Source organism: Equus caballus, chromosome 1 (assembly GCF_041296265.1).
Source record: "Equus caballus isolate H_3958 breed thoroughbred chromosome 1, TB-T2T, whole genome shotgun sequence".
Lineage (NCBI taxonomy): Eukaryota > Metazoa > Chordata > Mammalia > Perissodactyla > Equidae > Equus > Equus caballus.
In genome coordinates this window covers 8738064-8764843 of record NC_091684.1, presented here as the reverse complement: position 1 = coordinate 8764843, position 26780 = coordinate 8738064, and the positions used below count along the sequence as shown (strand labels likewise).

At 47.6% G+C, this 26780-nt stretch overlaps 1 protein-coding gene across 21 annotated transcripts in view; it reads right to left on the bottom strand.

The window, feature by feature from the left end:
• Positions 1-26780, bottom strand: part of CTBP2 (C-terminal binding protein 2) — a 166114-nt gene that overhangs the window by 92289 nt on the left and 47045 nt on the right. For 20 of the 21 annotated variants that reach the window (XM_023637395.2, XM_070254238.1, XM_070254503.1 and 17 more), the window contains one exon: positions 24399-24502. The exons of the other annotated variant lie outside the window; for it this stretch is intronic. The gene's annotated coding sequence lies outside the window, so the exon portion shown is untranslated. The remainder of the gene's footprint in view (positions 1-24398; positions 24503-26780) is intronic. 21 annotated transcript variants of the gene reach the window in all.

Below are 26780 nucleotides of genomic sequence, written 5' to 3'. Positions count from 1 at the left end.
TCCCAAGCTCCTCGTAGCCAACTGACATCCTGCCCATCGAAATGCAGCCTGAAGGGTCACTCTCGGGAGAAGACAGAACACTGTCAGTGGCGTCCACAAAAACTTTTTCTGTAACTAAGCTTGACTTGCCATCAGTCAATCGATCCTCATAAAAATTTCATTTCTCTCTTGCCCCAGGTAACATTTTCAGCTAATTTTGCCTCTCCCCCTGTGACCAGATTGAGGTGGCTGGGCAAGGCACATTGGTGCACTCCGTATGCATGACAATTGTTTTTCGGTCAGCTTTTAAAGGACAAGGCCAGCTGGCTTCAGCATTACCTTCTACTCTTCATATGCTTGCTCCTAAAAAATTCAGCTCAGAAGGACTTTTGCAGGAGAGGGCTTCCGGAGCCTAGCAAGACTGAGTGATCGTTCCTCGGAGCTGCACAGGGCGGTGCCTGCCTGGGACACAAGTGAAGGAATGTCCTCTGCTGGTGGCCGTCCCCACTGGCCTGTAAGATGTGCCAGGAGGGCAGGGATACCCACCATCTCCGCATCCCAGTGGCTGATGTTGAACATTGCTGGACAAAGGTGAGCTAAAACCAGCACCAAGTAAAGCTAGACTAGTATTTTACCTTAAAATTGAAGGTTTCTGTCCAGCATCAAATACACATCTATGTAAGACCACCGGGGCCAGCACACACTCCCAATACACTTTCCTAAACTGGAAAATGAGGAAGAGACCACAGCACCAAGACCACGCTAACAAAGCTGTGGCTTGGATGGACAGAAGAGGACAATGCATTCGCCGTTCTCCATCCCGTATCCCGCAGTGAACACAGAGCCCCATCCCGTATCCCGCAGTGAACACAGAGCCAGGCTGCACTGGCTGCTCCTTCTGAGCACACTGATTCTCAGCGGCCTGTGAACACCCCCCAGCTCAGGGCACTGAAGCCACCTGCACAGGGCACCACGGGGCACCGCAGGAGGGACTGGTCCAGCGATCCTTCTACCTGGAGCCCACAGCCATGTGGAAGGGTGACTAATGAGCAAGAGCCTGGCTAAGAGAGGCCCTCTGGACGCCGCCTCCTAGGTGGAGCTGCTGCACTACTGTTGGTACCCACCCCACCTCGCCTCCTCCCCGGAAGGGAGGGCACAGGGAGCAGTACCTGAAGCCACCTCACCAGCCCTGAGGCCTGCGCAACCTGAGGATGGGGGATTTCCCAGGCCAATGAGGTCCTCAGAAGCGCCTACAACCCTCTTCCTCCCATCCTTTGTTTCCTGGCAGAGGGGGGTGCTGGCAACCACAGGGCAGATCCTGACCCACCCAAGAAGCAGTCCCATAATGCCCTGCTTCATGTTACCCCCTCCCTTCCTTTGGCCCTGCCTTACTGACCACACAGGCTCCTTCCCGCCAAGGCGTCTTGTGATCCCAAAAACAGTTCCCTGCTGCTGCCCCCCAATCTGCCCCCGCGGAGGTGCCAACCTCCCCACCTGTTACTACCAGAGGCCTGGAGAGCCCTGCCTTGCCACGTCAGCAATCTTTGCCAAAGTGTACTTGCCCTTGAACATTGCCGATCTCTATGCAAACAAAGCCCTCTCCTTAGCAACAGCTCACTGGGCAAAACCCAAAGACGACCCGACCTGGAGCTGCTCCAGCATCTGGGGCTCAGCTCATGACCAACAGGACCCTGAAAGAAATCCCCTCCAATCCCCCAACCCCACCCAGCGCCTCAGCTGCGACACTACCACACCAGGAGGAAACAGGAGGCAGGCTGCAAACAGCTGCGGAGTTCCAGGAGAGTTTTATTTTAGGGGCTACGGGGGAAAGTGGAGAAAAGGCGCCAAGATTTTTACTAACAGCATAATTATATCAAGAGAAAACTCCCTCCTCTAAGATTCCTATGCTGCCCTGACAGCAATTTAAGCAGCCGAGGAAAGATGTTCATGAAGACAAAGTCATTACAGCAGGATCCCGTCTCTCTCCCATAGGCACGTCTGACTCTCTTTAACGACAATGAAAGAAAGCTACGCGGACACATGGCAAGGGGAGCTACCCCTGTGTGCACCAGCAGTGACGGGAAAGTGTTTGGTGGAAGATTTAGCCGTCTTCAAGATCCCATTAACAAGACAGAATTTCCATCTCAGATTCCAGGCAGAGCTTTACTTCTGAAATCAGGGCAAAGAACCTCAAAAGTATTCTAGGGGAACACTATCCTACTGGAGGAAGCCTCAGGGAAATCTACTCCTGTCAGTTTCAAAGCAGCCACTTCTGAGTTAACACGGACACTCTTAGCTAAAACATGAGTCATCTTAATACATGAACCCACCAACATATGGGTCCAAATAAATGGTCTCCGTGTTCCTGCTCTTGCCTCTTTCTAAACCATTTTCCAGAGACACCTCCAGATCTTCTTTTTGGCGGGGGAGGGGGGGTGGGGGGAGGCCTCTTTTCAAAACTTAAATCTGATCATATCACACTGTCCTTGAAACTCTTTAAACAGCTCCCACTGCCTTGATGGTCAAGATCAGGACTCCATATGATGGCACCCTGGGTGTTGCCCTGGGGGCTCTGAGCTGCTCCCTCTGCCTGGAGGCCCTGTCCCCAGATCTGCACAAGGCTGGCCACCTCCTGCCACCACAATCCCAGCTCCTCTTTAGAGACGTGCTCTCAACACTCCCACCAAAGTGGCTACTCAGTCCAAGACGTATTATCTTTTCAACTTGACACTTACACAACTCGCAAGAAAACCACCCATCAGGGGTGCCTTATCCCCTAGAACGTGAGCTTGGTGACAGCTTGTGCACTGTACCCCCCAAAGTCTACAACAGAACCTGGCACACACGTGTGTGCATGCACACACGATTTTTAAATGAATGAGCCCAAGCCTTCCAGTACTGTAACTCTATTGCCCGTCACCCTACACCTTGCACACCTCTGCATTTATTTTCCCCTTGAGACTTTCTGTTGGACTACGAAGTAAGTGCCCATGTCCAGGCGTGTGCGACAACTCGGAGGCCTCTGCATACAGGAAATCCTTGGGAAGCTTGGACGCAGACTCCCACAGCACACAGCAACCCTTTAGGCTAGGCTAGGCTAGGCGGCCTGCCAGGCAGTTCACCAGCACACAGGTGGTCTGACTCAAGGTCGGACAACTTGTGTTATTTTTAAAATTCTTTAGGTTTTAAAGAACTATGCTTCCTGTCTCCCCACCCAGTTCTGCCCTCTGGAACAAGCTGCCTCCTGTCTTTCACAAGACAGTACTGACGACAGGTGTTCCTCCTCTCTGCTCAGCAGCCCCAGGTCCTGAGATGCCTTCCTGTCCTCCTCATCTCAACTTGCTTTTGTGAGCTCTTCGTGGTCAAGGTGTGGCTGACACCCCAGCACTCCAGGCTGCACAGAGCCCACTGAGAACACGCCCCATATCTCCAGTGGGAAAATATGACTAGTGGGACGAAAGGTCACATGAATGAATTCCTGTCAAGACAAATGTAACTAGCACATACTGTGTGTCAAAGATGCAGCAAAGTCTCTCAAGAAGTCCCCAGAATGGTACAGCAGTCAGTTAGCAGAAGTAACAAAAGAACTAAGCTAAACTGAATAGGAAGTTGGCAAGAGGCATAGGTCGCTGTTGTTAGTTACAAAGACGGGATAGGAATGGGGGAGGGGATGACTAGTACAGGCAAACAGTGGCAGATTATAAACCACGACCCAAAAGGAAGAGGTGCTAAAATATGCAAATATGACTCTTTACCACCCAACCAATCACGGGAGACATCAACGCAGCCACTTCTGGCACCCTCCATGCCATTTAAGGTTCTCCTTTGATAGCTAGAGTTTGTCACTGGGTCATGGCTAAGTAACCCAACCAGTGCTGGAACACACCATTCAACCAGCGCGGCTTATGTCAGAGCCTCAATCCCGGACTTAGCTCTGTTGCCTGTGACCTCTTAACTGTACAGAATGAGTCAAGAGCATAGGAAAATGTCTCTTTCTGGAAGTTACTTCCTGTTTCCAACTGTTAAAAATCAAAAGCCCTGTGTAAAACCAATGTTGAGTTTCCTTAAAATACAGGCCAAAAGAGGAGGCAGATAACACCCCTCATAATTTCCACTTCTTACCACTCTGTGAAACCACCTACTTTCCAGAAGTACCCCAAATAAGGAGACCCAACTGGAAGGGAGATAAATGTCAGTCTCAGTTCCACTCAGGCTCCCCCGGAGGTTCAATGATCAATTCTATCAGCTAAATAATCAAGATGAGATCCCAAACCAAACCACTTTAGGGTGGGAGCCGACCAACGCGCCCTTTACTCAGCCGGATTCATCAATGTGGTTGCTGAGATATAAAACTGGTATTGGAGACCTGCAGGCTGTGTTCTAATTTCTTCCTCAAAACATGCAAAGGAATACAAATAACAGCTCTCACAAAGGGATATTTATCGTGCATGCCTGAAAAGAAGCAGAGAGCCACAGAGAATATTTCGGAGCCGGATAATACGCTGCCAAACACTTTTTTTAGTTTAAGATATTCACTCTTGACAACCAATTTTAGACTAGAATAAAAATTGCTTTTTCACAAGAGGATTGAAAAGGAAAACAAACACTACTAATGGCATTTTGTTTTTAAACCACCGGAGATTCTGACAAATCAGAGGTTGGTGCAAAAATTTTAAATCAGGCTAACAAAATGACTGATAGAATCAGTGCAATTATTCTGTAAAGCTGACCAAATTTGATGATGGGTGAATTAGAGCAGTGACAGCCTGACCCAGGGAGGGCACAGGTCCTGGCAGGAAGAGTCAGCACAGAGTTATTAAATGACCATTCGGTCAACCCAGTGCCCTGTCACCCAGCAAACCTGAGAACAGTCCCAGACACTGTTTTTGCTGCTTCCCTTTTCTGAATCTCACAAAGTGCACAGATCAGGCACAGCTCAACGTGGGCCCACCATGCCCAGAGAGACTAGACAGAAAGCATAAAATCCCCAGGTGAGGAGCAGATGGGCAGTTCAAACCAGGCTGAAGCCTGGCAGCCCCCAGACTGACCTACGCTTCATTTCCTGCAGGGTCCCAGCTCCATCCCTGACATACAGCAGGCACTTACTAAATGCCTTCTCAATAAAAGAAATCACTGCGTGCAATCTGGCTGCTCAGGGGAACCCTTAATGGGTGGGATCAAGTCACAGGAGGGTCATCATCCTGGCCTCTGCTGGCTCAGTTTTCACGATCCCCACACCTCCCCTGTAAGTAGACCTCGTTTTGTCCTTGGGAAGGAACACTTCCAGCTGGGCTCCACCTCTGCATTTGCTCTGCAGGTGGGACACCGGGGGTGAGGCAGCCTCGTTAATGAACTGGTCCAAAGCAACAGTCCTTGAAGATCAAAACCATGCTCCCTACAGACAGGTAACCTCTGCCTGTGTGGGCACAGGGAGGGGAAGGAGTAGCCGCAACCAAGATGGGATTTTCCTTTAAAAACAATTTGTGAAAGGCACTTGAGAGAGGGAAAGGATTTGGCTGATGTATTAGGGCAGTTAAATGCAAAGAATACGTACTATGAACTGAATTATACGCTTAAAGTGTTATATGTGTACAGACAGTCCCCGATTTACCAAGCCTTGACCCGATTTTTCAACTTTACTACGGTGTGAAAGCGATGCACATTCAGTAGAAATTGTACTCTGAATTCTGAATGTTGATCTTTTCCTGGGCTAGCAAGATGCAGTATGATCCTCTCTCGTGATGCTTGAAGTGGCACGAGCGCAGCTCCCAGTCGGCCATGCGGTCAGGAGGGCGAACAATAGATACACACACGTGCAACCATTCTGGATCCACACAGCCATTCTGTTTTCCACTTTCAGTACAGTATCCAATAAGTTCCATGGGATATCCAACACTTTATTATGAAATAGGCTTTGCGTTAGATGATTTTGCCCGACTTCAGGCTAAAGGAAGCGTCCCGAGCACGTTTAAGGGAGGCCAGGCTAAGCTATGGTGTTCGGTAGGTTAGGTGTGCTAAACGCGTTTTCAAATTACAATGGGTTTAGTGGGACATAACCACATCGCAAGTGGAGGAAGATCTGTATATGTGATTACAGACGTGGAGGAAAACATGGACTAAAACTGGTTGTTAAAAAGACTGAGACGGTGGCCCAGCCCAGTAGCGTAGCAGTTAAGTTTGTGCATTTCGCTTCGGCGGGCCGGGGTTCACAGGTTCAGATCCTGGGTGCTGACCTACACACCACTCATCAAGCCATGCTGTGGCGGCATCCTACATACAAATAGAGGAAGATAGGTACGGATGTTAGCTCAGGGACAATCTTCTTTACCAAAAAAAAAAGACGGGTAAGTTGGTTATGTGATCATTAGGTCTCTGGATGCTATTTACAAGCATTAACACATTAAATCTTACAAAGCTACAAGATAGGTACTATTGTCCCTATTTCTAAGGAGGAAACAAGCAGAGAGGATAGGCCATGTTCCCAAGGTCGCACAGCTACCAAATGGCAACTGGCATACACTGTTCTCCCAAGAAAGACAATTAAAGAAAAAAAAAGGCCCCAACTTACAAAAACCTAAATCACAGCAAGTATACAAACTCCACGGACATAAAACCCTGTGTCTGCACATGCGCCTAAAGACAGTCCAAGGGAAACACTGGATAGGTCTACTGACCTGAAGAGACGACGCACACCCTCTTCTACCAAATGGGAACCCAGGGACAGCAGGACTGTCTTTGGAAAGCCAACACAAAACCCCTCTGTGCGTTCCCACACACCGGCCTATTCTAGGAATGGCAAGGAGAAAGAACCCTGACAGGACCTTGAGAGTCAGAGAGGCAGGTCATGAGCTTCACTTTTCTAAGTCTTGCATTGCATTGCTTCCCTCTCCAATAAGCATATGACCCTTCTGGAAACATCAAGATGACCAGCAATGTTTTCTCTATTTAAAAAAAAAAAAAATATGTTGAGAATGAGAAAAAAAAAAATCACCCAAATTCTGCCAGCTAAAGATAACCACTATAAAATATTCATCATCAGATTTGCCCGTGAGTATTTTCTGTGGTTTTATTCATAAATGTACATTCAATATTGGATCTTTCCACTTTAAGACAAACCTTCTACTTGGGTTATTTCTAACTGTGAAAGCATCATTTTAAAAAGAATGAGCTATTTTCCTAATGTTGGATGCTTGAGGCATCTGACCTTTTGCCATCAAATAACACCATGACAAAACACCTTAGTGTATTAATGATTTTTTGGCACCAGGTGGAGAAGGGAGATGACTAGGTCAAAGGGCATGCACACTATTTTGGAGGGCAGACACTGGTTTCCATGTCTGGAGAGTCTATTTCATATCACAATCTCTGACAGCATCTTATTAACCTACCTCCCACAGACATGGACACACATGTGTACATGTACACACCCACCCACCCACACACATGGCAGAATCTCGTCCTACTGGGTTGGCTCTACAGTAGACAGGCTCTTAGACGGCCCTGGAGTAGAGCAGAGGCAGATGCCCAGCCTCTGGATAAGCACACACTGAAACAGACTGCTGTTTCTTCCATCAAGCGCCAGAGGCGGCCGCTGGCCTATGGTTAGGAGCCAGGACACTGGAAAAACACTCACCTTTACACACTAGAGTGACGCTCAGTGAGATGCTCACACCAAGGACAGCAGCGGCGGCAACACAGCCTGCCTTCTGGAGTGGCACAGTTGGCAGCTCCTGCTCCCCCTGGGGAGCAGCACATGCCCCTTGAGTTTAAAGGCAGCCCTCAGCCCACCCCAGCCAGCCCACTTGCAAGAACAGCACCCAGCAGTGCTGGACCTACTTGGTACCCAGGGAGTCTGGGACCCGAGCTGCCGAGCTCTTTCCTGCCTCAGTGTCTCCTCTCCGCCTCTCCTCAGCTCCCTCACCTGCAACAGGAAAAGCCTACTAAAGTCAGAGCCCTCACCTTGCCTGCTTCCCCAGCAAGCACCTATAAACCTTCAATACGGGGTTAAAGATGCCCTGACACTTCGGAAAAACAAGGCTTCACTGTGTTGTGTGATCCGAGGGAGGGGACATCCACAGGGACCTTGGAGCCCACAACGAAAACAGAAGACAGGTTCAATAATAGAGTTCTCAGAAAAAAGATGCAGGCCCAAATGTCCCTTCGAGGAGACAGCACTTACCCACCCCTTTGTATATGGGACGGCGGCTACGGCAGGTCCTATTTTAGGCAGATTTTCCACATTAGAAAGCAAACTGGTTAAAATGATTGTATGACCCACCTCCCACTCATGACACTTTGTTTAATTCAAAGTCAAATACCAAAGGGGGAGAGCAGGCTGCTGGGTGCATTTATAGATTTACAAACGGCCTTCCTGACCAGCACCTAGACTGCCCCGCCCCCTCCCTCCTTTCGGACCCAGCTGGGTAGGAATTCACTGACCTAATATTACTGGACAGATAATTCCTCGCCTCGGGGAGAGCCTGGCCACGCCCACGGCATCTGCCATCTCCAATCTGTGTTTTGAAATGGTGAACAGGGGCTCGTGCCAGGGAGCTGGGGGTGCAGCACGGAACGCAATACACGTTCTCAGGGAAAACTTCAACAGCCACCTCCGGCCTCGGTGGAGTCACCGCTTTGCAGCGGAAAACCCGGGCCTCTGATTCAAACTAAATCATCTCAAAGCCCGCAGTGGAGAAAATAATTGAATTAAAGAGTTGCCATAACTCATTCAAGTGAGATAACAACCATCCAGTGGGAAGCAGAGACAGTGCTGTTAAAATCCGCTGTCTTCTCAAGATAGCGACGAAAAAGCAATATAACGTGGTTCAAGGGACAGATGGGACTTTCCTAATTGTCCCCAGATTCCTAGCAGCAGGGGTGGTAACTAAATGGTTTCAATTAAAAGTTAAAGAAACAGGGAAAAGCAGGCGGTAAGTTATGCCTGGTGCCGATGAAGACGCATTCGACTGAGTTCAGGGATGCCGTGTCCCAATTTCAGACAGTCCAGTGTCAATGACACAGAAGCAGTGAGGCCATCCCAACATGTCGCCATGACAAGATGACAAATAGATCTGCCTGTCAGATGCACTGGCATGAATGTCCGTGTGCGTCTCATGGAGGCGAGCGCGAGGCCCCTTCTGCTGAAGCCGCCGCCTCCACACACAGGGCCCGGACTCTGCCCGCCGCAGAGGAGCGAGCGCAGGCAAACATGGCTGGGAGGCCGTGCCCTTCCCAGAAGGGCGCAGAACTGCTCTGAGTAGGGCTGGAGGGCGATTTCAGTGCCACTCCAGGCTCAGCACCAACGTGAACAGGGCCGGTCAACGTGTTTCAAGCACAAGGCGACAAGAGGCATGGAGTAACATCCGCCCCCAAAACCAGTGGACCTCAAGTGGCGGCCCTTTACACGCAAGGCACATCCGGTGATGTCTGGACACACTTTCGGTTGTCACACTGGGGCAGGAAGGGAGGTACTGGCATCTTAGTCAGTAGAGGCCAGGGGTGCTGCAAAACACCCCCAACACACAGGACAGTCCCACCTGGAATTATCTAGTCCAAAAGGTCAACAGTGCCAAAGTCGAGAACCTCCCTTAAAGGAACCCTAAACTGAAGCCTCTGAAGTTTCAAAGGAATAGGAACGCTAAGAAATAACACGCAAGTCAATTTCTCACCAACATGGGACAGGGGAGACATCACTGAAGCGAAGGCAGTTGATGGAAGGGACAACTGGAGACAAAAGAATGGACTCAACCACGTGCATCCAGTGAGCAGAATGACGAGGACAAGTGGGAGCTCCCTGCTGCAGAAGGACCAACTCGGTAACCAAGGTGTGCGGGGCTGCTGTCCTGAAAGAGTTGATTCAAAGGAGACAATCGGACCCAGTGCACAACACACAGCCCAGGGCAGTTAAAGCAGGAGCTGGGAACTCAAGGAGAACAGCTGGTGACTTGAGGATGAGAGCAGCCTCGACTTCAGGGTGGGTCTCTCAATACTCTCCAAGTTCACATTACATTTCCTGTCTCTGCCAAATGCTCTCTGAGCAAAGTTGGACACACACCTATAAATAGAGCTCAGAGGAAACACCAAATCCCTAAATGTTGGAAGGTCCCTAATTGACAAAGGCAAAGAGAGGGATGTAGGGTCTGAGAAAGCCAAGTTCAACAGATAAGACCCTAAAAACCAATAACGAGCATCCACGAGCACACTCTCAGGATGCAGTCTCATCTGCGCCCAATGGTCACTAACGGGGTGAGGGGCAGGGGTCCTTGCATCCCCCTGGAAGTTAAAAGTCCGTCTTGCCAGGTGTTTACCTCCTTGGCCCTAATGGAGTCCTTTCTAGCAAGCCCTCTGACAGCACACCCAGAGGCAAACCCGTGGACGGAGAACAGGGGATGGGAGCCATTTCTTCTTCGCCTTCCAAAATATTTGTGCGTTTGTTTTTTGGCCCCATCATATAAATATATATATAATAATAACCCACAAAGTAATATATGTTTATATGTTTATCATAATAACAAAACATATGAGAAAAAGAAAACCTGAATATTCCTTAATTACACGGCACCACTATTAGTTAACTTGGTTACTATCAGTTAGTATTTCCTGCTCATCTTTTTTTCTGAGAGTCAGTTAAAGAGAGAGAAAAGACACTGGACTCAGTTTTGAATCTGCCTTACGGGAAAAAAGGTCCAAAAAAATGTAAATACAAAATAAATAATATGGTGATAATGATAAAATTCCTGCAGATTTGAGACCGAAGCCTCAGGAGTCTAATACTGACTGATCAACACTTCTGATTTCCTAGCTCAAAAACAGGGACAATGGATCTACTCAACCAAACCCATAGCCAAATAAAAGCAAAGCAAAACAGAAGTTTCTGGTCACTGGAATACAGATGAAGTCACGTGGCTGTTTACAGAGCTAAAGGTGGAGACACCCTCTATCGGGTCGAGTTATCTAGACACAGCTCCGCCTGACAAACCCTCTCATCTGGGACAATCACATCCATCAAGGTTTAAAACGAGGAACTAAGTTAACTCAGGTAAGAAACACAAAAGTCTATGTAGCATGAAATATCTCCAGGAGACTTGTTTAGTGAAATTAACTAGTGGTTTAATAGGGAGAAGGCCTGATATACAAGAGGGCCCCAATTTCTTTCAGAGAAATTAACATTTCAATCCTGTTTTTATCTAGAAGTCATTAAACTGTGCAACATGAATTATTGGAACTGTAGCAGCGAATTAACTCTATTCATCAACTAAGTCCAAACACTTTAGAGTGCATCTGTAATGAAAAAATAGCTCTACATTTCTATCTCTTCTCATTAAAGTAAACCAGTTTCCCCTCTCTCAGTATATAAAACTGTCTTCTCTTCATATAATTTATATTACCATAAGCCAGCTCACATTCTAAACTATTACACGCCTCCAATTAATTTTTGCAGCTTTTGCCTGAAAATTTAATGAGATAGTAGTGTATGAACCTGCTGACTCTAGATTATGTGTGTGCTCCCAATATTAATGTTGGCATAATAAAATAATCTGATCCATACGTGATGAGAGCGTCTCCCAGAGCCACGGCGCTAAAGGTAATGTGTAAACCAGGTCCACTCGTTTTCCTCTCTTAAATCCAATTACAAAATTTACTAGTCTCAAATTAAACTGCCCCTACTCATCAACCTGGGGAAAAAGGAGAAAGCAGCAGCAGAGTCTAATTATGCCCCAACTCTGTTCTATAAACATTTCAGCCAAAAGTTAAGACGGATGACTGTTTACCCAAGACCTCAGTTCTGTAGTGTGGGAGCCAAGTAAGAGGCTGCACTTGTCAAAGCCAAGCCTGAGAGGCCGCAAGGTGAGCACCCCGGTGAGAACAGGGGTCCAAGGCAGTTCTCACCCAGCCTGGGCGCAGGTGCCCGTTGGGCACAAATGCCACAAGCAGGGTCCATGGCCCCCACGTGTGCATGTGTGTGTGTGCGCATGTGGCAGTGTCAGCGTGTGCATCTAAAGTGTGCCTAAGTGTGCAAGTTCAGACAGAGATGAATAGGTCAGGGGTGCTGGTAACTCAATGACAGTCTCAACGACCGGCCCTCTGTAGTGATTACCTCTTGCCAAAGGGTTGAGGTGCAAACAAAAGGGAAACGAGGTCAACAGTAATAGCAGTATCAGCAGCAGCAAATAACCACCATTCATAAAGGACCTACCATGCATATGCCTTAAGCCGCACTGAGATGTCTGAGCCACCAGCCATTGGGCGAGTGTGAAGCAGGATGTGTTCAGTCCCGGGAATGGGCTGCAGTACTTTGGGCAGATTACTCCAGAACCTGCAGCGCGTTCCTTACCTATGCTGATAACAACGACACCTACATATACCGTCACTGGTGGCTGAGAATACGCAGCACTGAGCAGAAGGGCAGGACATATCTGGCCCTTAATACATCACTTGGTTGGAGTCTGTGTTTAACAGCCCATAACAAGGTCAGGACATCAGGAATGAGGGGGCCAAGGTTCCAAGGCAGGGAGCTAGAAGACCCTCCCTGTTCATTCCTCTCTGTTGACTTGCCCCCACCCCAGCTACACCCTTGCAATGCCAGTGAGCCAACTCAGGCCTGCATCTGCTGAAGAGAGAGACAGACAGACAGATACTCTGGGGTTTGAGCTCCTCTCCCTGCACTGGTCCAGCTTGGGGCAGTGGCTACTGCAAAGTCCAAGAGGCATGTCCTGGTCTGGGGCCAGCCCCAGCCCGGCTGGGTCTATGGGGAACGGAGCTCGAAACCCCACACACAAGACTCAACAAGTGCACCTGACTGTGAGCAATCATGTCAGAGAGCCCCCTCTTAGAGGCTGTTTGTTAAACTTGAGAGTCTATAGTAAGACAACGGCCATCAAATCAACAGCTGGTCAGACACATTCAATATCAAACCTTTTCATACTCAATGTCTGAACTGTTTTGGGAGATGGAGATGGAGAAGAATATGCTGGGTATGTGAGTGAAACCCAGACCTGGGTTCAAATCCCACCTCTGCTCCTGCCAAGTGCCAAGAGAAGTCAATTAACCTCCATTATCCATTAAAATAATAAGAATAAGTAAGAATACGCCTGCCTCCCCCGCCCCACCCCCCGGCTGCAGGAATGGCCACATACCCGGAGTGAGGCTGCATGCATGAGTGATGGGCATGCTCAGAACAATCACCTCATGGGGCTTCCTTTACAGGGAAAGTGCTGGACCACTCCAGCCCGCCAAATAAAAAAAGGCACTTTTCAACTCTGCCTTCCATGGCCAGGGAAGGCCAGAGACGCAAGTCCAAGCTCTAGTACTCAGGCACCCTGAAGGGACCTCCCTCTCCCACCTTGACCTGAAGCATCTCCCACCGCCCGCTGGGTGAATTCTCCTTCTCCAGAGGCAGCACTTACAGGGTACAGCTCCTCAGGCTCAAGAGGAAAAGACAGTACTTCCTGGCTACATAAATACCAACAGGTTTGTATGAAAAACAAGCTCCTCCGTTGCCAAAACCATTGCCTGAGGGAAAGCACAAAGGTGCTCCACTAGTGGGGAAGGGGGCATCTCCAAGGAGGGCAGAAGGGTTCCGAGGACTGCCCAGGCCCATAGTCACTAGCTGTGAAGCCATCACTCCAGCCAGTCAGTCTAGTCTAGGCTGGTGGGTGGACACAGGGGCACAAGACTAGGGCTGGCCATCCTGGTTGCTCACAGAACACTCTGGCCAGAGGAACCCTCAAAATAGGATTCTATATAGTCTCAGGCCTGGTCCCAAGGCACCAGGAAAAGTCCCCCCAAACTCCACACTGCCAAACCCTGGGAAGGACACATTATGTCTCAGCAAGGTCACAATAGACCACAAAAACCTTCTCATATGTTGAAGAATGGAAGCTATTAACTGTGTTACTGGCAAGCACAGATGTTGTCTATATCTAAAAATTCCCAAATAGATCAATTAGCATATTATAAAGAATTTACTTTCATTTTCCCCTGACAGATCATAAAAGCCAAAACACAACGCTCAGTTTGAAACTGACAAGTGCATATAGCAGGAGATGCTCTATTAAATGGAGACAACAGCAAAAGAAAATGGTATTTATAATGATTAGCCACCTAATTAATTCTAAGAGTACAATGTCAAAAGCTATAAATCCATTTCTTTGGTAACTGAAGCTCGACATCAAACAAGTCACTTCTGCACTGAGAAGGGAAGCCCTAGCATCTTCCTGACATTTTCGCCCGGTGATATGGCTGCTGCATCTGTTTTCTAGGTAAGGTACTCAGTGTACATGGAAAAGCAATGGAGGGCTAGAACTCGGAGAAATTAAATACACATGCACACACACAGAACTGGCAGCAATAAATTCTAAAATTAAAAAAGCTTAAATACTACAAATGCGTGTAAATATTAACAGAGTTCTACGATATGGATTCATTCCTCCATGTGGCAATTAACTCAGTTTAAAGGGAGACATTCTCAGACTTCTGGCCCGTGAAGAAATCCAGGGGCCTTTTGTGTTTCTTCAACTCGGTGTGTGTGGAGGGGAATTCTATAACAACATTATTACCCTCTGAAACCTGATGCATTTTCCTTACTTGTATGTTTAGAAATAAATTACTCTTTGGGGGAGGAGAGGCTGGGGGAAGAGAAGGACATGCAGCCTAAGAGCAAGAATAACACGAAACCAAAATTGATTTAATAGATGCAGAGGTGTCTTCCTTCCCACACTCCCTGAATTCTCTTCCTAGATTGCAAATCAAAATCTGCATTTAAATAGAATATTTTTAATGTAGAAAAGAGGAAGCCCTAGGGTACAGAGGTATTGCGTTCAATATCTATGGGCACAACATTGCATTTTAAATGAGACGCCGCATTTGGAAACATACTGAATATATTCCACAATCCAAATTGTCTTGTTATTACTACTATTTGTACTAACTTCTCCTATCCTAATAGGTGTGTTTCTTTTACGGCCAGGACTGTTAATAAAAGTAATGTGATATTACATCATGCTATCAATTGAATCTTGAGAAAAGATTACACCGATCTAGGGATCTCACAAGCCCGTGGCTCTGACAATTCCAGCCATTATTCAGTGTGAAATTCAAACAGTCTGAATTCATTAACATTGGTTGTTACAAATCTGCATTTTTAGACTTTGCCATAAAATGCAGGAGTCCAGAGCCGGTGACCTGAATCTAACAGCCTTTCATGTGAAGTGGCCGTGCTAACCGGCCTCTCCCAGCCTGCCTCTCAGGATAAAGCCCCCTGTGCTTGCCCTCTCCACGGCTGACCCGGTCACCGCTGGGGAGAGATGGGGGCTGTGCTGGCCTCGGCCCCACTGGTCACACTTAATGTTCCGGCTAACTGCAGAGACTGGAGCCATCGACAGGAGAGGGGGGACCCATGCCAGAGAAGGACGCACATTATTAAAGAGGTGTCCAGGTAGCCAGTCACACTTGGGCACAGTACCTTGATGCCAGCACCTCACCTCTGCTGCGGCTGAGATCAGCTCACTCTCACGAAAATAAGAAGTCAAATCCAACATGTGACACACGGGAAAGGCTTCAGGAACCCCAAACCCTTCCTCCTTGATGAAGGAACATTCCTAGCAGGTTGATGGGAAAGGAGCATACATCCCACTTCCAAAGTCCCAGGAGGAAAACAGGAGAGAACTGTTTGGAGCAAGGCAGGCTAGAGATCTCATCACCTTTCATCTAAATGTTCATGTAACCCAGACTACAGGTGCCTCCTTGGGAGCGATACACTGTACTCCTTCAGCCATGGTCAGGTCACCAGGGCTTCCCCTGCAAGCTAAGCATACAGCTATCTCGTTTACTAATGCTGCTAACAATGATGGCGATGTTGATGTTAGCAGTCATTCTTTATTAAGCCGTTACAATGTACCAAGGACTTCCTAAGCCCTCCTCAATGATGGTTTACTGAACCCCCCACACTCCAAGATTAAGCACGACTATTTGCCCCCACATGACAGAGGGGGAACCTGAAACACTAAGCACAGACAAGTTTAGTTTGCCCAAGGTCAACGCCATCAGAGGTGGCCAAGGTCATGCTGCAAGCATTTCCTGGTCCAGCCGTCAGGACCCTTCCCCCAACTCATCACCAAGGCCACAGCCAAGTCTTTGCCTTAGCAACTGAAATCTTTAAGTTCCCCACGCAAACACAAGGAAGATGTGCCAAAGCCATCGGGCTGCTGGAGGGAGCGACTGTTACGATGCAATTCCACACTAAAGAGCTGGGCTGCTTCCCAGCCAAGTCTAACGCGGCATCAATCTGCTCTGTTTAAACACGCAAGCAGAAGGCTTTCCGGCCTTAAACAGGCCTCTGCGGTGCCGCCACTTAAGCCCGTGGGAGATCAGAGTACAAATCAATATGATCCTTCTTCCTAGAGGAAGTTGCAGCCCTATGTCGCGGTTTAGAGGTCATCTTCTGCTGTAATTAGGAAGCAGCAGTGAGTTTCAATTGAATTATGAAAAGCAGGAGCACTGTACTCTCAAAGTTAAGGTTTTTAACAAACATGGGACTGAGGCCGTCAGTTACACATGCAGGAAATACCAGCTTCCAAATCTCCAAAGGCAGGCAAAGGAGGAGGCCACAATGCTGGACTAGGGACCAATGCTGGTCCGTGAAGGAATTTGATACTCAGGCCATCTGTCCTCCAGTCCCAAGGGACCCGGGGCTACCGGACTCTGGGAGCCAGTTGGGCCTTCTTGCTGTCCTTGTAATCTCTGCTCACATGCACTCTAAGCAGCTGAACCACAACCCCTCTCGCCTGTGGGGCTGCCACAAGCACGGCACCCCCAGATTCTAAGAGAGTACAGCCAGGACCCCAAGCCATACAGAACTCAAACTCCCCTCCCTGCCTGCACATCCAGGAGGCAGGGCATGCCTCTGCTTTCCTGCCGCGGAGCGCTCAGGAACACGGCCTTTTTATTTCAGAACACATACGCCTCCCTCAAACAGGTAGTGTAACACGCTGGTTTGCCTTCTGCCTGCAGAAAACACTCCCAGCAAATGCAGAATCAACCCTGCCTTCCAGACAGATGCTGGGATGGGTTCCTGTAGGGGCCCAGCCATTCCACACCCCTCCTGGTCCCACCGCAGCCTGGGCCTCATTCATTCAAAAAACAGTCCTGTGGCATCTATAATGTGCAGACCAAATACATAAAATTAAGGAGACAATGAGGGCAGGGGATGTGGCCTCTGCCTCAGGGAGCTCGTGGAAATTGCTCTGGAAGGTTGTGTTAATAGAGCACTGCTCCTTAATCCAAGTCCGTCTATAACAAACACCTTTATCCAATTTCACCTGATAGACTCAGAAGGCTGAGCATCAAAAAAGACTAAAATCCTGGGTTTCTGTGCTAACAATGACTTGTGTGAGGGTTGTGAGGCACCCAGCAAAGCCAATCCCAGTAGATAACCTCTGATCAAGAGACGCAGATGAGGCCAGGGGCAGCCTGAGTCGAGGTCTCCCAGGACACAGACGCCACCCTTCCACAGTGCTTCCCACGTGTTCATGTTCCCAAGTTCGGGAGGCAGATGTCCGTCTTCAACCTCCAGAAGTGGGCGGTGCAGGTTGCCACGATTCGCCGAACCGAGGGGCATTCCAGAAAACCCGCACGGCCCGGCCTGTGTCCCAACCTCCCCCTGGAGAAGGGGCAAGGCGCGTTCTGAGTTTCTAGTGTCCTGAATGAAAGCACCATCCAGCTGAACAGCCTCAGCCCGAGGGAAACCGATCCCCCACGCTGTGCTCCCTCAGCTGAATTTTTCAAGGAGTTGCAGGTTACACCCTGCCTGGGCCGACAAAGGTTTCCTTTGAGTTAAACAATGTATAGCTGAACCGGAAGAGGGAAGGCGGCCACAGAAAACGTGTTGAGTTACAAGGCACAGGAACCAGATAGCTTAAGATTCATTTTCTACAAATCTCCCATATTAAAAGGCAGAACAATACTGTCCAATAAATCAAGGCCCACTCCAAACGGGTCCAGCTGGACAGAACCTCACGGGGACATCTGATCCCACCAGCCTGGAGAAAGATGGGGGGGTCCTGTGTGGGAGCCATTGTTGTTAATCAGTATACATCTATGAGGAAATGGAAATTAAACACGGGGATCAGATGCTTGGAACCGCTATCCGTCTATGGTTTGTGTTTTTCATCCTTGCATATTAATACTTTTTCCTAACATTCTATCTTTTTGCCATATATAATTAATTTTAACAGCTTCTGCAACTTACCCCACAGGTTGTTGCTGTTTCTTTTAAACAGTAGACCGCTGAGAAACTGATTTGTTTGCTCCCTGTGTCTAAAGAAACCACATTATGAAATATGTATAAATGTCACTATTCCGGCTGCTTCTTAGGACAAGTACAGAAAAACATTCCGTCTTACCTCCTTGCACACGACTCCCCTCACGGCAGATATTCTGATGCGTTACCCACATGCCCACACACAAAAACCGATGAATTACACAGCATTTTCTTTTAAAACCTCCTATTTATCCTTAACTGGTACAAGTCTAGGGGAATTATCTTAATTGCTACGTGGAAAGAATGAATTGCAAATGCATTCAGTTAACCAAGAAGACTTTATTTTTAATAGCATGGGGCCAGGTGGGAGTTGTCAAGTTTGGCAAAAATAAATGAAATCAATCAATAAATAAAGCCAATGTGTGCAGTTGGGTGTTACATGGATGCCAGGGGAGGAGGACGCCACAGGCAACAGGCCTGAGGACACAGCTTCCACCAGGGACAACCCAATTCTCAGCCCTTTCCGAAAGCCTTACAGCAGAAAGTACATTAAGTCAGGATCCAGAAATCAGACAGGGAGAAAAACTCTGAAAGCACCCAGGTTCTTGCAATATCACGTGGGCTGTTTCTTGAGCTGGAGAATCTCTCTTTAGCATTTGTAGCTGAGGAAGTGGCTGCTAAGTTGAAAGTAATGCCAGATTACACTTGAACGTGGGGAGGTGGTATGTGTCTCTCCATGAAAACCTAGATGGAAGTACAACTGAAACCAAGACCATATTTAAAAAAAAATGTTATTAGTCTAACGCATTCTAGGAGTAGTAATAACAAAGGCAGTGGTAACATAAATGCTAAAGAAAAATATTTACACAACGAAATAACCTTTTCCTCTCCCATTAATCATACCCTGAACACTTGATTAGAGACCCAACGTTTTTATACAAGAAAGTTCATTTCCCAGCCCACTCACATGTCCACATATCCACCCTCAATCTGAGCTTACAGTCAACATAAAATGACATTTCCTTCAACAAGCGTGGCCCTTACCCTGTCACAGGCCATCAGACTCCATCCACTCCTCCCCATTCTTCCTGCCTCTCACACACACAGGCTCCAAGCCCCGGGGAAACAAGGTTCAGTCCGCTGACATTTGCCTCTGGTTGTCCGATAACCTGCGCTGCTGTTCCTCCGTCCACTGAGGAGACCGCAGTGGGGCAGGAATGCCCTCGTCTGGGGCTCGTTCAGGTCTCCATCATGGCTGGCCTTAGAGGGGCTTTCTCTGCCTACTGAGTCCAGCACACAGCCACACCCTCGGGGGCAAGCAGCAGCCCACGTCAGCCCCGCACTTCACATGAACCAAGTGCTCAGGAGCAGGGACTGACTCCATCACACACTTGAGAACAGGACTTCCCAGAGAGCTGTGGCCCCTGGTGGTCATCACCGACCACCAAGGGATCCTGCAGTACTAGCAAAGTCAGTCACACCTCTGCAGTGTCTCAGAAGGGACAAGGGCAAATCAGTTGGTGTCCCAGCCCAGGTCGACTTGCAGGCTCCATGTGCTGGCAAACAGTTCTGAGCATCAAGTGCTTCCCTAATAAAACAGGGGTCTTAGCCAAGGTCACAAGGATCTTGGGAAGAGAGGTGGGCCACACACCTACGTTTCCAGCATAATGCCTGGATGGTGTGCCCAATAATGACACAACGCCCACCCTACCATGGGAGAGAGGGCCGGGGGCTCTGCTGTCCTCCAGAAGCACAGCAAGGAGCCATCCCTCCCAAGCTGGGCCCTCCAGGAGGAGCACAACTCGGCAGACCCACCCTGGCAGGGAACCTCAGGAAGTACAGGCTTGCTTATTCCAGACACTTGAATGACAGAGTGAAAATTAAGACCCTCTGTTTCGTTCCGTGCCTCCCTGGCTGGTAAATCAACTTTGATTAGAACCAGCAGTCATGACGGGAGGGAGGTGGGCAACAGCACTAACAGAGCAGAAAACGACCCACCAGGAGGAGTCAGGGGCTGGGGGCATGAGCATGTGTGACTGTGGACAAGAATGGCCTCTGAAAACAGAAACAAGGGGACTAGGTGAATGATCTCGCTGCTCCTATCGGGAGTGGTGCCAGGATTTTGAGATTCTCAGAAAGAAAGGACAAGCAAGGGCTGAATCAACACTCCCCAGAGAATGGCTCCCATGTGAGCTTGGCTCTGTGGCTCAGGAATAAAATCCAAATGAGAACCAGGAACCCAGAGCTCCAGCTGGGGCCCTTCCTTCCCTCTCCACAGAGAGCTGGCTGAAGCTCCACCAGCATCTTCCCCACCGCCCCTGCCGCGGCCCCCTGGCTGCTTCTCATCTACAGAGTTCCCCTGGAGAAGAAAGGCCCTGCGTATCTCCCTCTCGGTTGTGGTTTCTGACACTGGCAGTCGTACCTCTGGTCAAAAACTGGAGCAGGATCACACATCCCTAAGGCAGCTGGATGGAAGCCACCGCACGGCTGATGACCAGGGCAGGCCAAGAGCTCAGGAGGACCATGGGAGCCCACAACGCTAGGACCATCATGGCCACAGCCACATACCTCCACTCTCCTCAACTGTGGACAGTCTTTGTTTCTGGAGTAAGGCGATACTTTCCCTTCTGTTTCGGGGGGAAGAAATCTGTCCTGGCAGAAACAGGGCAGAGGTCCTAATGACTAGGATGAGGACCTCAACCTAACCCCGCTGGCATGCTAAAAGCCACACCTCAGATGGTTGGCACAGCCCAGTCCCCACGGCAGCAAGGACCTCCCCACCACCAAGCACATCATCTCACCAGTGCCCAGGGACCTCAGATCATCTTTCCCTGGGGCCTCGTGAGACAGATCAAGCTTCTACAACATTATCACAATCGGTCAAAATAACGCAGCGCACAAGCTTCTCTGGGTGCAGGCAGCCGGATAGGCTATCACGTCTTTGCCAAACCAATGCCACCACTACTCCACCATCATCTTTCAGAACAAAAGCTAAGGGCTTTGATTTGCATTTCTACTTATTTGTAGACATGTAACAAAAAGTGCCTATTTTCCCCTGATGCTTTTGTTAAAATCACATGGTAACTGGGTGCTGCTGCAAATAATAATGCTTAATAACAAAACAGTACAAGAAAAACAATGATCCATCAGACCCGACAGAAAACCAACTCTGCTTCCTGGAGAAGGCAGCAAACCACAGGGCACTTTGGGTTTTCATTTTATAACAAGTAACAACATACAGAACAGACAGTAAAAGCAGAACAAAATGCAACAGATCCAAATGTAGCATGTTATCACTCATCAGTAATGACAAAATGAGTCTCTTAGGGCGGAGAAAGATGAAATGTTTGATTTGAAGTTATTAAAAAAACAAAAAGCCACAAACTAAATACCAAGTCTAGAATAACAGGCATATAATGCTTTTAAATCAGGACATATTCAAAAATACTAAGAGGACAAAAATGATGTATAAATGGTTCTAGTGCCTCACAGGTTTGCCATCCTGAGGCTGTGACTTTTCATGAGTTTTGTGTTTTTCATCTACTTCCTTCTCCTCTGCCCACATTAAAAAACGAGAGACCTCCACAGGTAAGTTATCAACTTACAATCCACATGTGGTCCTCCCTCCAGCTGCAATCCAAGATGCTCCTCTTGTCTTGGTATGCATCAATCACAGGTGGAGGTGAGTGGGCAGCCATCCAAAAAGTGGGTTACAACTTACTGGCCATACAGAGGAGGTCCAAGGGCTAACATGTGCTTTCTGGGGACATGGAGAACTCTGCCCTGTGAGTCTATGCAAGGTGGTCAGGGGCAAAGGTCAACTCCGTGGCAGGATGCCCAGTGCTGGTGGGGCAGCCAGGCCAACAGGCCACAGTCAATGTGGATGTGGCTGTAGACACCACAAGGCATCCTCCTGGCACAGTGGCCCTCCTCCACTTCTGGCCAACTCCAGTGTTGTACTGAGCCACTCAAGCTCTTCCAGAATGCTATCAAAAACTGTAACCCAAAATTATGCCAAAAACGCAGAAGTGCTGGGAACTGCAACAAAGGCCAAGTGTCTGAGCATGCTTGGTGCTCAGGGAAAATTTATCAGGAATTGTACTGCAATTTTGTTCTGATACTGGATGAATTTATTATGCAGTGTTAACGTTCCTCTCCCTGAGATGGAGACCACTGCTAAACAGAATCTTGCAGTGGTTCAATTATTAGTTGAGTCAAATGAAAACGCCATTACTCAACCATTTTTGATACTAAAAAAGCCCACTGCATCCTTACACTATGAATTACCACATTTTTATCTTTAGAGCAGTTTTTCAACTCCACAGTGTCTGCAAAATGTACCAAGCCTCACTCTCAAGTTGTGACTCTCCATGCGAGATGATCCCCCACCAGCAGGTGAGTCTCGGGCACCTTTCGATGAAGGACTCCAGGACTGGGCATGGCCAGCGCTCGCACATGGGAATGGACACCTATGGAAGTCAGACGGATTTCCATCACTGTGACCCACTGAAAACATGTTCAGCCCCAGCACTCAATACTGGAACTAACACCTGCCAACCCAAGGCTCACAAAGAATTTGTACAACAATGTCTCTGCTTGAGAATCCTGGGCAGAGTCCAGCACAGAGGGTCTAAAGAGAAAAGGTTTTTTTAAGAAGGAGGAGTGAAAATCAGAAAATAAATAAATGTTGGCCTTGAAAGGCAAAACTGGATGTATACGGTTGAGTGACCATCATGACTTACTAATAAATACACCCATGTTCCCCTCAAAGAAGGTTCAACGATATTTCTAGTCTCTCAACTTCCCACTGATAAGATTCTCAGAATTGTTCAAGGATCACAGAGTCTCCCCTGATAAGTAACCCTCTGTGAATTGCATGTTCTGCTGTGGCCTTCTGCCGGGCAAACCTTCTCAGATCACTCCTAAGAAAGTTTCCAGACTTCTACATCAAACTAAATCTTAAAAGACAAGGGATCTTGGTGACCATCCCAGGCCAACCACTCAATTCACAAAAAAGGCTTTCAAATGCCTAGAAGAGGTGACCTGTCGGTGAGCAGACTCAACAGGCCTAGGTCCTGGGTAGCTGCCTCAGTGTCACCAACTGACCCTGCTCCATGGGAAAAGGGAGGGAGACACAGAATGAGACCCTTCCCCAGGCCACAAGCCACTCAGCTGGTTGGGTTCAGGATAAGGGTCAGCTCGGCCCCCAGGCGGCTGCCCACTGGTGCTCACAGCCCTGAGGGAAGTTAGGCCTAAGTGCACCAGTGGTGGACCCGACCTTTCTCTGAGCCAGAGACTCTGTCCACGCAACACTTCAGGCAACAGCCTAGGGGGTTGACGGAGAGGACACTGAGACAATTTGCTCACACATTTCTTTTTTCTTGATGTTGTTAGCTCAAAGAGAAAACATTTTTTTTCAGCAGGATAAAAATCAATCACTTCTGAGAAGTCGCCACTTTGAGTAAGATCCAGATTCTGTGAAAAGTGGCTAGAGGTGTGTTGAAACTAAACTCAGGATCCCCAAACCTTGCCATGGGTGGAGGACTGAACTGCATCAATTGATATTTTCTCAACCACACTCCAAATGCGGGCAGACAGAATGGAATGCTCTCCTCGGCACACACCCACACGCCCAGTCAACTCCACCAGAAAAAATCATTATCTGTCCAAGACATCCTAGAGGTTGGTGACTCTAAAAATCTAAGCTCATTAAAGATGTGCCATCATCAGCAAGCTGTTTTCTTTCCAAAGACGTCCGTCTACCATTTTATTTGAGCCACTGTGGTGGCAAGAGACTATTTCTCTAATTCATTTTTATTCTTTGTAATTAATATGTCGAGAGCTCCTGACACGATTTCCATTGTGCCTTAAGTTTCCTAGTCGTATAATTTTCATTGACTTATCTCTTCAGCAGCAGCAACAATCACTTTACACTGAACTATACTGCTTCAGAGTTAATTACACGTATTTTGCTTTTGACAAATGAAAATACCAGATGCAATTAATTGAAAGACAATCAATATGATCCTGCTATTAGACATCCCAATGAAACATCCGGAGGCTGCCGGCGATCCATAGTCATCAACTAATTGAAAACACATTCCAAAGGGGATTTTAGAAAACCTGAACTTTTACCTGGAGATATTGTACAATAACTCACCAATATAAATCTGTCCACAAACTCTACAGTTCACACGATGGGCCGTCTGTCTTTTTAAGGGAATCCAGCTTCATTTGTTCAAAACCATTTAAGGCGATGAAACCCTGAAAGCAAAATGAACTGGGTCAGTGAAGCTGAAGCAGTGATTTTTTTTTTGCTGTTTACATCTAGCCATCCTTTAATTGCATTTTTCCAATGCCTTCGATTCTAAGCTACCAGAAGTTATTAAATGGTTTCATTAAAAATACTATTTGTCTTGCTTTAGTCACACACCAGATCAAATTAAACAGTAGAGCACCAGAACAAATGAACCCTTTCCATCTATTTTGACACAAAGCCAAGTGTGCCAAACCAGAAGGTGATATTGTCTCATCAGCGTGAAAATGTCATTTAGCTTTCTTTACATCTCCAAGAAGCAAGCAAAGGGACAAAACAATCGATACCTTCAAGCAAAAAGTATTACCAACAGTTTGAGAAATATGGAATTATAAAGTGCAATTCATAAGCCCATGGTTTATAAGTTATAAGTGCTATTAGCATAAATGCTGACAACTGTTAATCCACTGAAACTCTGATTAACGGTCGCAGTTGTCCATTAATAGAAGGCATTTTAACTTACTACTGAAATTGATTACTCAGTTAAGAACTCAATCCTAATGTTCAATAAAATTGCACTTTCTTGGCAAATGCAATATGAAATGAGGTGATGCATTAAACTGCCCTCACATTTATTTTACTATACGTGGAATGAAGAGGAAATATACGGTGCCATCACGTTATCTGAACCACTTCCTGTACACACAGAGCTGTGGGAGCGGCAGGTGGGGAAGTTACTCGTCCTGAGGCCGACAGAAAAGGCAAACCCCTGGGCAGCAGACCCGGCCAGGTGTCTTTTCTGTGGTTTTCCCACGCAGAACAGACCGAGTTTCAACACTGGGGTTGCTATGCGACTGCAGTGTCCATATCTTAAGGTAGTCTTTCTCAAGTCCCAAGAGAAAGGAGAAGTCCGTTTCACGGAAATGAACTGCTGCAGCCACTGCCGACCCTTTCCCAGTCTACCTTATGGTCAATCAGGATTCGAATGGTATTATATTACAATATGTATGAAATGACCATAAGCAGCGTCCCAGCTACACTCTACTTTTCAAACCATTCAAATCTTAGGAAGCCAAGATACAGTTCATAGATTTTTTTTCTCCTCTTTTAAAACAATGGGCTCATCTCTTGAGATCCAATCCTGTGACATGTCCTGCACGATTGTGCAGCAAGTCAGAGAAAGGAACCACTGGACCTCCCAGGCCTGTCCACTCCCCATTCCAAAGGAAACCACGCTGCTGGGTGGTTCTCTCTGTAATGTAATGAAGCGGAGCATTCGAGGGTTCCGACATCAGCTGGCTCCTGCTTCACAACTAGAACCAAGTCAACGGCAGAACGGTTCTCAAGAACTACTCAGGAAAAGGGAGGCCTCTCCAGTCAGGGTTACCATACACCCAAGGTCAAGGAGTAGTTCATCCCAACTGCGCCCCCACATCACCTCATACCCCAGACTTTCTAATTCAAGGAAGCTGGGGGGGGGGGGGAGGCAGGACACATTCTACCCTCTTAAGTGCTAGGAAAGGAGGCACAGGCATAGGCTCTCAATAGTCTCAAGCCTTAGTCTAAGGACTCAGTGCAGTTTCCCGTTAACTAAGCACGTACTACAGCCAAAGGATCATTCTTTTAAGGTGGCAACAGTTTGCCTAGCAAATTCCTATCCACCCTTCAAAACTCATCTCATAGGTATCTCCTGTAACACCCTCCCTACTCTGATGGCCAGGCTGCTTCATCCCCTGCCCATCCCCAAGTCTCTAACCGTTAAACACCTAGATTCCATGATATTCATCTCTGGATTTCTCCATATCTGGAACATAGTAGGAAATCAAATATTTAACTAATTCACTGCATAACAGAAGTTATATTCCCTGTATAGTATTGCTTGTCCTTGCATGTCATGAGCTTCCTTCTTCCTTCTATTTCCAATGCTTTGCAAGGTAGACAGTCAAATGTTTATGGATGTAAAGAAAGAATCTCCAAAAATACAAGAAAGTTATACATAGATATGTATACATATATATGTGAAGGGGTGGTCCCTTTTGGGGCACCCCGAACTTAACCACTAGGCCACCGGGGCTGGCCCACTTCTTGTTTTTTAAACAAAGATCTGAAGACAAATAAAGCAACATATTAACATCTAATTAATCTTAGTGACAGGCACAGACTCTTAATTTGAGATACTTCACGTAAAATTAAACAAGGAACAGACAACTGTGCCTGTGCAGAAGGCTTCACAGAGGAGGTGAGGTTTCAAGGAATTTCAAGCCAGAAATTCGGGAGAGCCTGCAG